Genomic DNA, 17,410 nt, shown 5'->3' with positions numbered 1-17,410 from the left:
AAGAACTTGGAGAAGTTAACTAACATATTTGGGATGACATCTCTCATGAGGCACTGTGCCAGGCTGGACCTCAGATTTCCTGGCTTCAACACCTGAACTTGTCTCATTTCACCATGCTGCTTTCAAGACAGCAGAATATGCTCTGATCTGGGAGTCAGGGGTCCTATGTTATGATTTAGGCTTTCTGTTGCTGAGACACCCTTGGCCATTATGTTCTATAGCAGATGGTGTTGACTGCCTGCCTGTATTCATTAGGAATATGTCCACTGTCAGTTTATTTCTCTCTTTTGTAGAGAAGTTTGGAGATGATGGTACAGAGCTGGGATAGCACTCTACTCCTTGAGGCTCCCAGAGGCCCAGGCTCCTTACAGATCACTGCTCTGCTCCGGCTCTTGTTCTCATGGTGCGTTGTGGTGGCACCCAAGTTCCTGGCAGCAAGTGCAGAAGAGAATAGAAAGGAGAGCAGAGGGCATATGCCAGATGTCTCTTAAAGAAGATTCCTGAAGGCTGCTGTGTGCAACTTCTGCTGACTTCTTATTGTGTAGAACTTAGTCAAATGGTCATGCTCAGCTTCAGAGGAGGCTGGGAAGTGTACTTTATTCTGGTGTACTTTGTGCCCAGCTGAAAATTCTATTATTTTGGAAGAAATGGAGCATGGCTATTGGGGGATGGCTAGCTGTTTCAACTACCCTACCCAATAGCCATTAGCTTCTCTCTCTCTCTCTTTTTTAAACAGATCCCTGATTTAATTCAGTCTCCTCCAGGCAGCCATGAGCTTCTATGACAGCAGACCTCAACTCTAGGGAGTGAATTATGATTATGATTGATCAAAGCCAATCATGTGGTTTCATTCCCTTGCTAGTAATTTAATTTATTCTAAAAGGGGTAGGTGACACCATCTTGGCCAGTGAGAACCAAAGGTAAGTCTCTGAAGGTTCTAGGACCTAAGACAGGAATATTCCCATTTCCATCCTTAGTGATTGTTGTCTGTATGTAACCTAGGCAGAAAGAACCACCTTAGGAGTATGAAGGGAGCCAGTCTAGGAGGTCAAGACAACCCTTCCAAAGATTTTAGAGTGGAAAGCAGAAAAATATCTGTTCCTGAAGACACCTTTGAGCCACCAGAGTAACCAACCCTGCAACCATACTATCTATAAATACTATCTGTTCAGTGTTGTCCTGTGGTGAATTTTATTTAAGCCACTTTAACTAGGCTTTCTGTTACTTGTGGCTAAAAAATACTGACTTATGGACAATTCTACACCAACAAACTGGGCTAAAAGAAAGCTAAAAGAAATGGAAAAGCTCTTAGAAACATATAACTTACCAAGCCTGAATCAGGAAGAAATAGAAAATCTGTGCAGATCAATTACTAGTAAGGAGATTGAATCAGTAATTAAAAATATCCTAACAAAGAAAAACCCAGGACCAGATGGTTTTACTGGTGAATTTTACCAAACATTTAAATAAGAATCAACACAAATCCTTCCCAAACTCCTCCAAAAATATGGAGGGAACACTCATTGTCAAATTCATTTTACTAGACTAGCATTATCCTAATACCAAAATCCAGAAAAGGACACTAGTAGAAAAGGAAACTACAGGGCAATATCCCTGATGAATACAGGTGCAGAAATTCTCAATAAAATACTATCAAACAGAATTCAGCAGCACATTAAGAGGATCATTCATCATGATCAAAAGAAATTTATTTTTCAGGTGTGAGAATGTTTCAACACACATAAACCAATGAGTGTGATATACCACATTAATAGACTCAAAGAAAAGAATCATGTGATCATCTCAATAGACACAGAAAAAGCATTTGACAAAATTCAACATTCATTCATAATAAAAAATCTTACTAAGTTAGGCATAGAAAGAACGTTATAAAGGCCATATATGACAAGCCACAGCTAACATCATACTCAGTGGTGAAATGTTGAAAGCTTTTCATTTAAAATAAGAAAAAAGACAAGGGTTCCCATTCTTACTACTCCTATTCAACATAGTATTGGAAGTCCTAGCTAAGTCAGGTAGCAAAAAGAAATAAAAGAGGGATCCCTGGGTGGCGCAGCGGTTTGGCGCCTGCCTTTGGCCTGGGGCGCGATCCTGGAGACCCGGGATCGAATCCCACGTCAGGCTCCTGGTGCATGGAGCCTGCTTCTCCCTCTGCCTGTGTCTCTGCCTCTCTCTCTCTCTCTGTGTGACTATCATAAATAAATGAAAAAAAAATTAAAAAAGAAAAACATTAATAAAAAAAAGATATTAGAATTGGAGAGGAAGAGGTAAAATTATCTCTATTTACAGATTACATGGTTTTATATATAGAAAACCCTAAAGATTCAACCCAAAACTGTTATATCTAATGCATGAATTCAGTAAGGTTGCAGAATATAAAATTAATATACAAAAAACAGTAGCATTTCTATAGACTAACAGGAAATTTTATGAAAAAGAAATAAAGAAATCAAACCCATTTATGATAGTATCATAAACAATAAAATACTTAGAAATAAATTTAACCAAGGAGGTGAAAGATCTCTACTCTGAAAACTATAAAATATAGATGAAAGAAATCAAAGAAGACACATATAAATGGAAAGATACCCCATGCTCATGGATCAGAAGAATTAATACTCTCAAAATGTCAACACTACTAAAGGTCATCCATAGGTTCAGTGAAATCCCTATCAAGATTTCAATGGCACTTTTTACAGAAATAGAAAAAACACTCCTGAAAGTTATATGGAACCATAAAACACTCCAGTTAGCCAAAGCAATGCTGAGAAAGAAGAACACTCCCTGGTTTCAAGCAATACTAGCTATAGTTGTGGTGTTTGCGTGGCTCAGTCAGTCAACTCTTGATTTTGGCTCAGGTCATGATCTCAGGGTCGTGAGATCTAGCCCTGCTCAGGCTCCACACTCAGGCTTCAGAGTCTGCCTGAGATTCTCTTTCTCTCCTTCTCCCTCTTCCCTTCCCACTTTCAAAATAAGTAAAATCTTAAAAAACAAAACAAACAACAACAAAAAAAACTAGCTACAGTCATCAAAACATAATAGTACTGGCATGAAAACAAATAAACCAATTGAACAGAATTGAGAGCCTGGAAATAAACCCAAGGATATATGGTCAATAAAATTTGACAAGGGAGTCAAGAATACCCAATGGAGCAAAGAGAATATCTTCAATAAATGGTGCTGGGATAATTGGATATTTTCTTGGAAAAGAATGAAACAAGATCTCTATCTTATACTACTCGAAATGGATTAAACAGTTAAATCTGAGACTTGAAATTATGAAACTTCCAGAAGAAAACATAGGAATAAAGCTCCTTCACATGGTTCTTGATAATTGCTTTTTGGATATGACATCTAAAGCACAAGAAACAAAATAAAAAATAATCAAGTGGGACTACATCAAATTAAAAAGCTGCTGCACAGCAAAAGAAGAAAGCATCAACAAAGTGAAAAGACAGCCTGTGAAATGGGAAAAAATATTTGTAAGCCGTATATCTGATAAGGGGTTAATATCCAAAACATATAAAGAACTCATACAGGGATGCCTAGCTAGCTCAGTTGGGTGAGTGCAACTCTTAATGTTGGGGTTGTGAGTTCAAGCCCCATGTGCAATGTAGAGATTACTTAAATAAATAGAACTTTTTAAAAAAAGAATTCATACAACTCAATAGTAAAGAAAAAAATAACCTTCTTTAAAAATGGACTAAGGACCTGAATAGACATTTTCCCAAAAAATCCACAAAAGGCCAATAGGTATGTGAAGAGGCTCAGCATCACATTAGAGAAACTCAAATTGAAACCACAATGACATATCTCTCTGTACCTGTAAAAATGACTTATCATCAAAAAGACAAGAGATAACAAATGCTGGTGTGGATGTGGAGTAAAGGGGACCCTCGTGAACTCTTGGTGGGAATGTAAATTGGTGCAGCCACTATGGAAATCTGTATGAAGGATCCTAAAATATTAAAAATAGAACTACCATATGATCCAGCAATTCTACTTTCCTTATCCAAAGGAAACAATACTAACTTGAAAAAATATCCGCATCCCCATGTTCATGGCAGCATTGTGTTCAATAGCCAAGACATGGAAACAACCTAACTGTTCATCGATTGATGAATGGATAAAGAAACAGTGGTATATGTGTACAATGGAATATTATGCAGCCGTAAAAAATGAGGAAATACTACCATTTTCAAGAACATGGATAAACCTTAAAGGCATTATGCTAAGTGAGTAAGTCAGACAAAGACAAATACTTTCTTTGAATGCATGATCTCACTTATATGTGGAATCTAAAAAAGAAAAGAAAAAGAAAAAAAAACCTCATAGAAAAAAAGAGATCAGACTTGTGGTTACCAGAGGCAGAGGGTGAGGGAGGGGGGAGTTAGAGGAAAGCAGTCAAAAGATCGAAACTTCTGGTTCTAAGAAAGTGCTAGGGATGTAATGTACAAAATGTTGACTGTAGCCAACACTGCTGTGTGATATATAGGAAAGCTGTTAAGACAGTAAATCCTAAAAGCTGTCATCACAAAGAGATATTTTTTCTTTTTTCTTTTCTTTTTATTGTATCTATACAAGATGATGGGTATTGGCTAAACCTATTGTGGTCATCATTTCACAATGATGTGAAATCATTGATCGTATAAATCAAACGATCACGCTGAATGCCATACAGTGATGTAGGTCAATTGTTTTCCAATAACACTGACAAACAAAACCATACTGACTAATCTACTTCCTTTCTCTTGACTTAGTTGTTCTATGAGAGGAATAGAGAGGTAACTCCCAAATCTCACTTTCCTGGTGAAGAATTCCAGAAAGCTCAATGTCTACCATGCTAGTGACAGAAATCCTATGCAAACGAACTTAAACCAGAAAGGAATTTATTGCCTCTTATAGCTGGAAGGAACACTCTGGTATTTATAAAATTAAAAAGAGATTTTCAGCAATCAGTGGGAGCAGGGGACCCAATACCATCAGGATTCTCCTCTATTTCCTTCCTTCTGTTTCAACTCTGTGACTCCTTGTCTATTGGCCTCCAAGTCTCCTGTTGCAGACAGTTCTTCTCCATGTTGGTAGATGAGGGAGAGAGCAAGGCAGAGTAGGAACCAGACGTGCCAGCACAACCCCAATAGGAAAAGCGTTCTTCATATAGTTTGTCAATCCTAGGAGAGGACTCTAATGGCTCTTCTGGATCATATGTCCATCCCTTAGATGAATCCCGGTTGCCAGGAGCATTGGACACACTGATTGGTCAGGCCTGGGTCATCTGTTTACTTCTGGAGGGTTACAGTTTACTGTGACTCTATGTGATTGGTGCCCCTTGAAGCTGGACAGTGTGTGGCAGAACATGATCATGCCTGGTTGGACCAGGGAGGGTGCCTGAGCCATGAAGGAAGCCAGCCATCTCTTGGGCTCTTGTCCTAAAACTCTAGCCAAAGGGGCCACTCCATTTTGGATGATAGCTCTATGAGTCAGGACCAGTTAGGAAAATGCAGAGTATTGGAAATTGTGACTGTGTTTGGAGAATGAGGGGAGGATTTAATATAGAGAATGGGTTTGATGGGTGGTGGCGGTGGAGGAACTGAGAAGCCAATGTGATGGGGAGGCACCTCAGAGATTAGCAACACGAGGAAGACATGGAGAGAAAAGAGGAGGAGGTGGTGTTACCAGAGCCCAGAAGCCAGGGCCACATGGGGGGGAGCTATACCACTGCCAGGGCTGCCTGGTAGAAGTTGTGCCATGGAGTAGGCCTGGTTGGGGCAGCTGGAGCCCCAGAGGGGACCCCCTGCCTCTGGGGAAGCCACTCCAGACAAACACTCTGGCTTCTCCCTCCCTTCCGCCCTACAATGTCTTTCCAGTGGTCCCCCCCTGGCTGAACTCGGCAGGGAAGAGCCCGAGAAACCCAAGCAGCAAAGATCACTGTCTCTGTGGTGCAGAGCAGAGCAGAGGAAGGGAAGGAAGGCTCTAAGGACACAGGCAGATGACAAGCACAACAGCCAACTGACCCCATCAGATCCTCTCCCTTGGAAAGAGTGAAGGTCACCAGAGGTCATTCTCATGCTATCTGTTCACATCCTAGTTATGGAAACTCGGGGTCCCTGCATGACTACCTCCCTGTATCTGCGTATTGCTGAGTGTCCCACAATGATCCTCTGAAAGTTCCTCACTACCCATCCTTTCAGCCTGCCCACCCCCTTCCTGGCAATTCTGGGAGTCTGAGCTGCTGCTCCCTCCAGATCCAGCCTGGGCTGACAGGATTGAAGCCAAAGGCAGAGCATCCAGCTGTGCGGCTGAGGAGGCAGGCCAAGCCTGTGAAGCGAGCCCCAGGCCAGGAGGGAGGGAGGCCCTCTCACAGCTTCCTAACTTCACCACCACCACACCGCTCTCCAGGAAATATTCGGAACTCAAGGCAAATGAAAACACGTGTCAACGTTTATAGGATGCAGCTAAAACAGTCCTTAAGGGGCAATTTAGGCCAGTAAATATCTTATTAGAAAAGAAGAGATTTCTTTCTTTTTTAAAAATTTTTTAAAATTTAGATTCAATTTTCCAACATCTAGTATAACACCCAGTGCTCATCCCATAAGAAGATTTCAATGATCAGAATTCCCACCTAAGGGAACCAGAAAAAAAGCAAAGGAAACCTGAAACTAGCAGAAGAAAGGAAATAATAAAGAACAGGGCAGAAACTGGGGCCCCTGGCTGACTCAGATGATGCAGCATGTGACTCTTGATCCCAGGTCGTGAGTTCAAGCCCCACATTGGGCCTAGAACTTACTTTTCAAACAAACAAACAAATAAATGAATGAATGAATGAATAAACAAAAAATAAAGTTGCAGAGGCATACCTTTAAAAAAAGGGGGAACAGAGCAGAAATCAATGAAATAAAAACTAGAAAACAACAAAGAAAATGAATAAAACCAAAAGCTGATTTTTTTTAAGGATTTTATTTATTTATTCATGAGAGACACACACAAAGAGAGAGTCAGAGACAGGCAGAGGGAGAAGAAGGCTCCATGCAGAGAGCCCGATGTGGGACTTGGTCCCGGGTCTCCAGGATCACGCCCTGGGCCAAAGGCACGTGCTAAACCGCTGAGCCACTCAGGGATCCCCCAAAAGCTGATTTCTTAAGAAAAATCCAATAAAATTGATAAACCACTAATCAGCCCCAAATTACCCAAAATACATTTATGATAGCTTTGAAAACTATGAAATACTTAGTGATAAATCTGACAAAAGATACACAAGACTGGTACACTGAAAAATTAAAATATGTTGCTGAGAGAATCAAAGAAGAAATGGAAGGGGTGCCTGAGTGGCTCGGTTGAGCGTCAGACTCTTGGTTTCTGTTCAGGTCATGATCTCAGGGTGCTGGGAAGGAGCCCTGCATCAGGCTCCCCACTCGGTGGAGAGACTGCTTCTCCCTCTCCCTCTGCAGCATCCCCACTCGTGCTCGCTCTCTCTCTCTCTCACAAATAAATTTTAAAATCCTAAGAAAAAAGAAAAGAAAGAAACATTCAACATCATTAGTTATCAGGGAAATTAAAATTAAAATCACAACAGGGGGCGGCTGGGTGGCTCAGTCAGTTGAGTGTCCCACTCTTGGTTTCGGCTCAGGTCATGATCTCAGGGTCCTGGGATGGAGCCCCACGTTGCACTCTGCACTCAGCACAGTCTGCTGGAGATTATCTTCCTCTCCCTCTGTTCCTCCCCTGCTCACACTTTCGCTCTCCTTCTAAAGTAAATAAATAAAATCTTAATTAGAAGGTGACAATGAGATATCACTGCATATTGATTAGAATGGAGGAAATGAAAGACTGACCAGACCAAATATTCTGGAGGCAGTGGAGGAACTGGAATTCTCATAGGTTGCTGGTGGGAATGCAAAGCGACGCTAGTAGCCCTTTGGAAAACAGTTTGGCAATTTCTTTAAAAATTCAACATACACCCACCAAATGGCATGTCTGTTCCACTCATAAGTAGTTACCCAAGAGACATGAAAGCATGTCATACAAAGACTCGTACACAGGTGTTCATAGCAGCTTTATTTACAACAGCCAGACTGTGAAGCAACCCAACGTCTATCAAAAGGTGGACAGAGAAAGGAACTGTGTTATATCTCTACAATGGGCTATGAGCACCAAACAGGAATGAAGTGCAGGTACACGCAGCAACACGGATGAATCTCAAAATGATTATGCCTACCGAAAGAAGCCAGAGTAAAAAGCCTGTGTGATTCCATTTAGGGAAAATTCTAGAAAATGCCAACTAATCTATAGTGATAGACAGCAGACCAATAGTTGCCTGGGGTAGAGGGGGGGTGGAGAAGAGCACGAGGAAGGGATTCCGGAGGATCACGAGGGATCTTTGGGAGGGGATGGATACATTCACCATCTTGATTGTGGTGATACTTTCACGGGTGGAAACATGTGTGAGAGTCTACCAAATTCTACACGTTAAATACACTCAATAAATGTCCGGCATATCTCAAGAAAGCCGTGTTAGTAAATGAAGAAGGAATGGTTTCCCGGAGGAAACTGAGGCAGAACAGTTTCGGGGTGAAGGACGGCATAGCACTGTGCCCGAGCACATGGCCTCAAGAGCCAAACTATCTGGTTTCCTGCTTTGGTACCACCACTGACTATTCATGTTGGACATTATAAGTAACATCATTATGGACATCTTGGAACTTAAAACCTTGAAGCACATCTTGGATCATTTCCTTATGGTAAATTCCTACATGTTACTTAACTGCTCTGTACCCTGGTTTTTCTACCTATAAAATGGGGATAACAGTGATATCCATACCATTGGGTTATAGAATTAAATAAATCTGTGTGTGTGTGTGCGTGTGCGTGTGCGTGTGCGTGTGAGAGAGACCTGGAATAGCTTCCTGATACATAGTAATTTTGTTAGCAAAAGCTGGCTGGATGCTAGAAAGGCAAAAATACAGATGACCCCTATATCCTTGTGGTGCTGGCAAGTGGTTTCCAAGGAGATCGGCAGCCCCTGGAGCTCGGAGACCAGGGAGGGGACACCCGGCCAGTGGAAGGCTTGGAGACCAGGAAGGGGACACCCGGCCATGAGGAATGGGAGGCAGAAGAGAGAACTCAGATCACCCAGCTTGTTTTCTAGGCAAAGCCCCCAGGAGAGAGAAAACCAAAATGTTGTGAAAACATATTTCTTCCCTAAATTTCATCCTGGTAGAATTACTGGCCAGTAATTACCTAGCAAATTAGAGCATCTACCAGGACCCCAATTGGATACCTGAGGACATAATTGGTCCCTAATTAGAAAAAGTTGTCAAATGGGAACAATTATCTCTGTTCTGTGTTTCATTTTCTCCTCTCTGCCAGCCTAATTCCTCTGCTCCCCCTTCCCATCTGGCCTCCCTGCTATCGTACTGCTGGCCAAGAGGCAGGAAGGCAGGGGCTCCTCTGTGCCCGCCCCTAGCGCCAGCCCGTGGGGGTAGCACTAGCGGCCACCCTGTGTTCCCAGTGTTCTCCCCACCTTGTTTTCCAAGGGTCTGTTTACTCGTCTCCTCTCCCACTAAACTGTAGGTTCTCTGCAGGCAATGATTTGTCTTTCTTTAATTCCCTGTCTCCAGACCTAGCCCAGGGCCAGGCTTCTAGAAAATGCTTAGAAAGGATTGTTGAAATGCGGTGATGACCATGGGCCCCAGAGGGATGGTGCCGAGTGTCTCCTTCCAAGCACAGCTAGAAGCTTGTTGCCTGACCCTCACTTAGCCTGTCCTAGCCCAGAACCGCCACCCTGCCCACATCCGGCAGAGGAAGCTTGGCAGGAGGTGTGATCTTAGCCTGCATCCTACATTCTGCATCGTTCCAAAGTTGGAGACAATACTTCCAGGTTGAAGAATCAGGAAAAGCTGCATGGAGCAGCTGGTGTTTGGTTTGGGAATTCAGAGTTACAAGGCCAAGCCAACAGAAGCCATCACAGAAGGTCAGAGGTGGGCAGCTCAGGCAGGTGAGGGAGCTGGGCTGGTGTGATTATTGAAGTCCTTGAGGGAGGTAGGAAGAAGGAGAAAAGGAAGGCAGGAAGGGAGGGAGGGGGGAAGGAGGCTGAGGGGTGCGATAAAGCTTGAAAGACCACCAAGGAGTGTGGGCTTCCCATAAGCAATGGGGAACAATCCAGCAAAGACATTCCTGGAAGTTGAAGCTACAGTCGGTGATCATGACAAAAGCAGGAGGAGACCAAGGGTGGTGAAAGGTGATGAGAGGTGGTGGAAGGAGGGAAAGGAAGGGCACGAGAAAAACCGGGGGTGATGCCAAATGGCTCCAATGAGACAGTGAAGACAGAAGGGGATGAGAAATAGATCCAACCAAAGGCCCCATCTTTTGCCTTAGCAATTTCATGTCTAGAAGTTTACAGGGGTCTACAGGCGTCTTAGCAATTTCACGTCTAGAAGTTCCTAAAGAAATTATTCAAGCTGTGCTTGAAGTCTTATGTTCAAGGTCTGGTGGTCCTGAAGATCTCATGTCCATCACAGTATTTATAATAGTAGAAAGGGTGAGGGAAACACTATGCTAAATGAAAGAAGACCATGTACTGAACAATCTCATTTTTTATGAAATGTCCAGAACAGGCATATCTGTAGAGGCAGAGAGCCGATTAGTGGTGGTCAGGGAGGGACTACTAATGGATCCAGGGTTACGTTTTGGGGTGATGAAAATGTGCTAAAATTAGATGATGATGATGATGATGATGATGATCACACAACCCTATCAATATACGAAAAACCATTGCATTGTTCATTTAAAATGAGTGAACTTTATGTTTGTAAATTATAATATCTCAATAAAGCTGTTAAAAGTTTGAAACAGGGCAGGAGGGAAGGGTTCAGGTCTGACGCCACCCATTCAGAGGAGAAGGCACCCCTGTGTAAAGGGTGTGTAACAAGGTGTGTGGAGGGGGAACCAGGAAGCCTTGGAACCAACTGGCTGGATGCTGACAGGTGAAAGGGAGACCTGCGGAGCACGACACTCCAAACACAACTGTCCTTCCAAGTGCCCTCATGTGGACACACAGATAGGGCCCCACTGTCCAGCATGGCACAGACGCAGCTCTATCTGCAGCCTCCAGTCTGTAGGAGGGTAACCAGTGTTGCTCTATATCCAGCCACCAGGCCAGGTCGTGGTTGACTAACAGGGGTGAGGGTCAGAGGAGAAAGAAATAAGAAGGAAGCAGTGATGGAAGGTTCTGGAAAGGGGGTGGGGGCAGGAGTTTAACCAGAGATATTGTCCAACTCTGCCCAACCCTCTCCAGCCTTTGGTTCATCTCCAGGGCTGAGAGCTAGGGAATCCCAAAGGAAGCCATGTTGGGGTGGGGGGGCAGGGAAGTGGGGAGCAGAGGAAGGAGGAAGAAGGAAACACTTCATCACCTTCTTTGTGTTCAGCGTGCTTTGGGTCACCATGTGCACGACTCCAGGCCTGTTCAGTCAGCAGATGCTCATTGAGCACTTACTCCATGCCGGGCACCAGGGATAGAGCAGCAAAGTCCCTGCATGCATGGAATTTCCATTCTCTAATTGGGAGACAGGCCACGAGCAAAAGAGTAAATAAATATACAGGCAGTCAGATGGGGATATTTGCCCCGAGGGAACAGGGACAGGGAGTGTGGGGGTGACATTCCATACAGGGTGATCACAGGCTCTCTGATATCTGAGCAGAGACCTGAATGAGTGAGGGCATGAGCCTCACAGGTATTGGGGGACAGGGAAGCATTAGCAAGGGCAAAGCCTCCAGGATCAGGCTGGGTTGCTTGTGGGCTGTGCATTCACTTTCTCAGGCTTAGGTTTTCAGAGCAGGTCCCAGAATCGGGTGGTCCTGGGGTTTAATCCCAGATCTGTCGGTTAACTGGCTGTGTGACCTTGACCGACTTACTTAACCCCTCTGGGTCCTGGTTTCCTCATTCTCCTCAAGGGGGAGCAGCTGAAGCTACCCTAAAACAGGTGTGGAGAAGGGGTGCAGTGCCTTAAGGGCCCGCTTCCATAGAAGCTGTGCAGAGGTGTCATCACTCTGGGGTGACCACACACTGGTAGTGAGGGAGAGCCTCACAGGACCCCCAAATCTCCATGATCAGAACCAGTGGGGATAAGTCATTGATCCCAGAACTGGAGGAGGTGCAAGAGGAAGTGGGGCTCCCCTTCATACCCTCTTTGCATCCACCTCTCCCCATCCCCACCTTCCATTCCGGAAGCTTCCAGCATGAGGGTCTTTCAGGCTTCTCCAAAGAGGGGACTAATTAAGCCTTAATTGACACAGCACTAATTAGCTTCTTAATTACACGGAACCACATGATTAGCCATACAGCAGACACTAATTGTTCATTAGGAAGCAGCCTCCCCTCTCCCCTCCCCTTCTCTAGGATCTACCAGTTAAGACACCTAAGGGGCCTTTGGTGGGCAGCAGCCCACCGCCCCCAGCCTCGCCTGAACCCATTCTGGTGCTAGAAGGGTCAACTGGAATAGGTCACACTGCCCTGGCCTGAAGTCAGGTGCCCTCTCTGATGATAATATAAATAACACCAACTTCTACATTTTGAGCACCTTAGATTCAAGACCCTGCAGCATTTCTTCTTTAAAACCCCTGGCCCATATCAGGGCAGAAGTGTGTTCTGGGGACCCCAGGGCAGGCCCAGCTTAGACAGTGAGAAGCAGGAACAGCACTCATGAAATGCCCACCTTGTCCTACCAGAGGTGTGGACAGGAAGGGGAGTGACACCATGTGTGGATGTAGTGACCACACATCTTGCTTCTAGAACAGTCTATTTTCACCTGATGCCCTGATGTCACTAACAGTAACTTCTTCCATTCTCAGAGTGCCCCAATTTAGACAATAAATGATGTGACCCCACAGCGGACACCCCTTCCCCTGCTTGCCATGGGCCAGGTGCAGCACATACTAGCCAAGAGGGGGCAGGGTTGGGTTGTGGCCACAAAACAGGGAAAACCAAGTGTGGGGATGTGGGCGAGGACTCCCCCAAGCTTTCACCACTAGAAAGGGGAGGCGTTGGGATGCTAACCCACATGGCGGGGCAGGAGGGGATGCTCAGCAGCTCACACCCCTTCTCCTCCTGCCCCCGCCATGCTCCTCCCATGCTCCTCCTGGTTGGCAAGGGGGTGCCATGAAAGAAGGGCCTGGTGGGATGAGGAGGGGCAGACATTACTTATGGGGGAGTGTGGCTCCAAGTTGAATCTCTGGTGGGTGGGGTTGGGGCATGGGATACAGGATACTGGGATACAGGGAAAGTATAAGCAGAGGCATGGCTGAGGGACCCGTGTTGTGGGAACAGCACCTCGGTGTCTGCAGTCAAGGCTGCCTATTGGGGGAGGAGGTTGGACAGTTGGCAAGCGGATTGGGAGCAGGTAAGAGAGAGGAACCTACAGAGGCCCGGGAACAGGGACATAAGCCAATTACCCAAAGAACTGCCCAACCAGAGGCGGCATATTCCATTATCCATTTCCTGCCACCGGCCTGAAGATCTGAGACAGACGGTGGCAGAGTCCCAGAGCGCTTCAACCGAGACGCTCCGAGAGGCTGGGCACTTACGTTGGCTATGATCTCTTCAAGCTGGTGAGCAGATTTGCTTGTCAGGCCTGGGACACTTTGATGGACATGAGGCCAAAAGGGATATGGTGGCCCGTTCGAGGAGAGCCTTGGGCACCCTGATCAGTGGCTTATTTCTTGTTGAAGAGTCCTGGAGAACCAGCGCCTAGGTCATGACGATGCTGGTGTTGGGACAGGATGGGCAGATTCGCTCACGGCCCCTTGTCACCTCTTCAAGTCCCAGCCAGACCTGGTCTCCAGGGCCAAGGTGGTCCGATGATATCCCGTTCCCTCTCTGGGTCTTAGGAGAGGGAGAAGGTGAAGATGCCAGTGCTGCCCCCATCTTAGCATGCTGTGGGCAGTGCCAGCCACCCACACCCCCACCAGGTCCCTGGTGTCACTGCAAGAGACACGGCAAGTAGGTCACGATGTTCCTCCAGATGCTCACCGGCTTCTCATTATCTGGAAACTGTTACAGTGTGTCAAGGAAAGCCCTCTGGGGTGTTTTCCCATCTGTTGCTCTATTTCTGACACATGCTGCTCCCCACCTGGAATTCCCGTGCCCTCTGCTCCTCTTCCCTAAGCCTTCCTGTCCTTGGACAAGGTACCAAGTGTCCTGTGCCTTTTTCTCCTTATGCATAATGTGGACATGACAGACCCACCTCCTGGGGGTCACAGAGGACTCCCAGGGTTAATTGATACAGAGTACTTAGGGCAGGGCCCGGCACCAAGTAGGGGCTCAATAAACAGTGGCTACAGTTCTTTTTCAAGGCCCAGCCTCAATCTCTCTTCCTCCAAGAAGCCCTCCCTGACCACCCCAGCCTTAGGCGGGCACTCCCTCTTGTGCCTTCGCTGCCCACTCCTCAGGGCTTGTCCTTTGTCATCACTATACACCTTGCCTCCACACTTCCTGGGGCTTCCTGTGTGCTGGGCAGTAAGTGCTCTATGTCTGTTCACTCTTTTAACCCTCACAACAACCCTATGTGGTAGGCACACAATCATAATCCCCATTTTACACATGTGAAACACAGGTAAGTTAAGTAACCTGCCCAAGGTCACACAGCAAGTCAAGTGATGGACTGAGGCCAAAGGCCCAAGCAGTCAGAGTCTGTGTTGTTTCCTTCTACTGGGATCTTCACTTGATATGTGTTTGGGAGGGGGCGGTGGGCAGGATCTACACATGACAAGTACCCAGATGCTTCTATGGAGTTTTCAGTAGGTATACTGGGGGGAGGCCCTACACCAGGGCTCTGCGTGTATGTTCATTGTGTGTGCATAGTACGCGTGCAGAGATGTGTCCAAAGGTTGCCCGTTGCATGTACGGAGAGCCTAGACACCATGTGTTTGGAGTGTGAGCCCTGCACACTGTGTGTATGTGCGTACCCAGGGTGTGTTTCTGCAGGGGGTCGTGGGAGGGGACATCTCACCCCTTTGTGTTGCTGTCCTTCTGCCTCAACAACAATTACATACTGCAGAGGGATGTGGAATAGCACTTATCTTCTCTGGAAACTGAGATGCTAGAGCCTGGAGTGGTTTCATGGCTACTGTGCTGTGTGTGTGTGTGTGTGTATGTGTGTGTGTGTGTGTGTGTAGTGTGATCTTTATGTGATCTAAGCACGTATGCACGTGGACATCTGCCTGTATGTGCCGAGTACACCTGTGTATACATGTGTCAGCAGTGCACCAGCAAAGGTTTGCACGGTGCGCTCGGCAGGTGCCTTTGGGTACCCAGAAGAGATACAGGAGCTGAGTGTGCAAGAGGCGTGTACGTGTGTGGGCATGTGAGCGCCTTTGTGCACGGAGACGCACAAGTGCAAGCATGCGCAAGGGGAAACGTGGACGGTGCCAAGATGGCAAAGCAGGACGGGCTGAACCGGCGCCGCCTCTGCGCCAGCCCGCCGCTGCGTGATCTGGCACCTGGTGCTCCATCTCCCACAGCTCAGTTTCTGAATCACAGAGAGAGAATAGAACACCTGTCTCCAAGGGCGCCGGGAGCATTGGAGATGACGGGCGGGTGGCACAGCAGGCGCTGGATGCGGGCACACTGCTGGAGGGCGTGTTTGTGTGCATGTGTACATGTGTGTGTCCTGGGGATGGGTCCGTGTGCATCCACAGAGAGTGGAGTGGATGTGGGCGAGCATCACGGCGAGCCTGCGTGTCAATGACTGCTGTGTGCACATGGGGGAGGGGGCGGGGAGGGTGGATAGGGGTGCACAGTGGTGCTTGACCGTGTGTGCCATGTTACACGCTGGAGGAGCATGCAGGGGCTGTGCCCCGGGCCCCTCGGTCCAGGTGGGGCTGGAGATGAGGGGCTCGTCTGGGCCCAGGGTGGTATCTCTGGCTGTCAGGCCCGCGGTGGGTGGGGGGCAGCCCCCCTGGCGGTGATCGAACCCCGCTCTCCCACCAGGCCTGCCAAAATACAGCGAGACAGGGTGTAATTACCGGCACTTACCTCGGCCATTACCCCCCTCGCCGCTGCTCGTGACACACGACCCGTCAGCTCCACGTTGGCACCATTAAGGGGCCTCATTAGCATCCCGGCTCAGAAGCAAAATTACCCTCACTGCTCATTTCAAGATGTCATCAATTTTAATTTAGGGCCCAAAGATAGTACAATGGGAAGGCCCTCCCCAGCCCGCTGCACACGGAAACGGGGAGAGGGTGGGGGAGGGGCCGCGGGGCAGCCAGGGCTGGGGGGTGGGGCACTGGCTGGAAGTGCCAGGGAAGGAGGGGGGCCCAGGCTGAGCCGGGAAGGGAGGAAAGCGCTGGTGTCCGCCTGCCCGGGAAGGCCTGGGGCTGGGACCTGGGGTGGGGTGGGGGGCGCAGATTGGGAGGGAAAAGGAATTCAAGGCACCACCAGGGCAGGGCCCCCACCCACCCCGGGGGACGAGGGCCATCTGACGCTGAGATGCGGGGAGCCGCATGGGGGTGAGCTGCTGGGCACTTCCTTTCAGCTGTTCCTTTACCCCCACAGCAGCCTCGGCAAGTGTATCTTGCAATCTCCTGTTACAGGAGAGGAAACTGAGGCATAGGGACCTCCCGCCTCCATGGCCTAGGGGAGCCTGTTTGGCCTTTGGGATGGTCTCCGGTCAGCATGACAGGGCAGGTGGGTGGAGGGCAGGGGGTCCTCTCACGCTGTGCCCCCGTGTCTGGAACGCCCCCTCCCTCTCCTTGTCAGCCTGGTCCTCACGACTCAGCTTGATGTCCCCTCTCCCTTTCTTTAAACCTCTAGCTGAATCCTCCCTATGGTTCCTGTGTCTGTCTCCCTGCCCCCAAAGCCCCAGAGACTGACTTCTAAACAACAAGGGCTGTCCCTTAGCTACCCAAACAACCCCAGCATCCCACGGTGGGGGCGGGGGGGCTCAAAGTGGGTGCTGAGTGACTAAAAGACCAATGAGCATCTGGGGCTTAAGACAGGGTTGGGGGGGCTTGAGAAGGGCTATCTCAGCCTCTGTAATGGCACAAGAGCAGGAGTGCCACAAAGGTTAGGTGCATGAATGAATGATTGATCACATGAATGAATGACCCAGCAGGTGGAAAGTGCCTTTCCCTGGGCACTTTCAGGTCCCTCCAGGGACAGTATTTTTTTTTTTTAAAGATTTTACTTATTCATGAGAGACACACAGAGAGAGGCAGAGACACAGGCAGAGGGAGAAGCGGGCTTCCTGTGGGGACCCCGATGCGGGATTTGATCCCAGGACCCCACAGTTGTGCCCTGAGCTGAAGGTAGACGTTCAACCACTGAGCCACCCAGGAGGAGGCCACAAGGCACGCCTCAGCTCTTCCAGCGACAACGCGGCCGGGGGAGGGCCGG

At 47.6% G+C, this 17,410-nt stretch overlaps 1 long non-coding RNA gene across 1 annotated transcript; it reads right to left on the bottom strand.

The window, feature by feature from the left end:
* Nucleotides 1-7,003: 7,003 nt before the first annotated feature.
* Nucleotides 7,004-14,591, bottom strand: LOC140636334 (uncharacterized). Its single transcript, XR_012033605.1, has 3 exons — nucleotides 13,600-14,591; nucleotides 11,430-11,572; nucleotides 7,004-7,766 (listed from the first exon to the last, which is right to left on the bottom strand). It is a non-coding gene; the product is annotated as an uncharacterized lncRNA (long non-coding RNA).
* Nucleotides 14,592-17,410: the final 2,819 nt, after the last annotated feature.

Source organism: Canis lupus, chromosome 7 (assembly GCF_048164855.1).
Source record: "Canis lupus baileyi chromosome 7, mCanLup2.hap1, whole genome shotgun sequence".
NCBI classification, from domain to species: domain Eukaryota; kingdom Metazoa; phylum Chordata; class Mammalia; order Carnivora; family Canidae; genus Canis; species Canis lupus.
The sequence above is the reverse complement of the archived record's forward strand: the minus strand, read 5'-3'. Positions and strand labels throughout refer to the sequence as shown.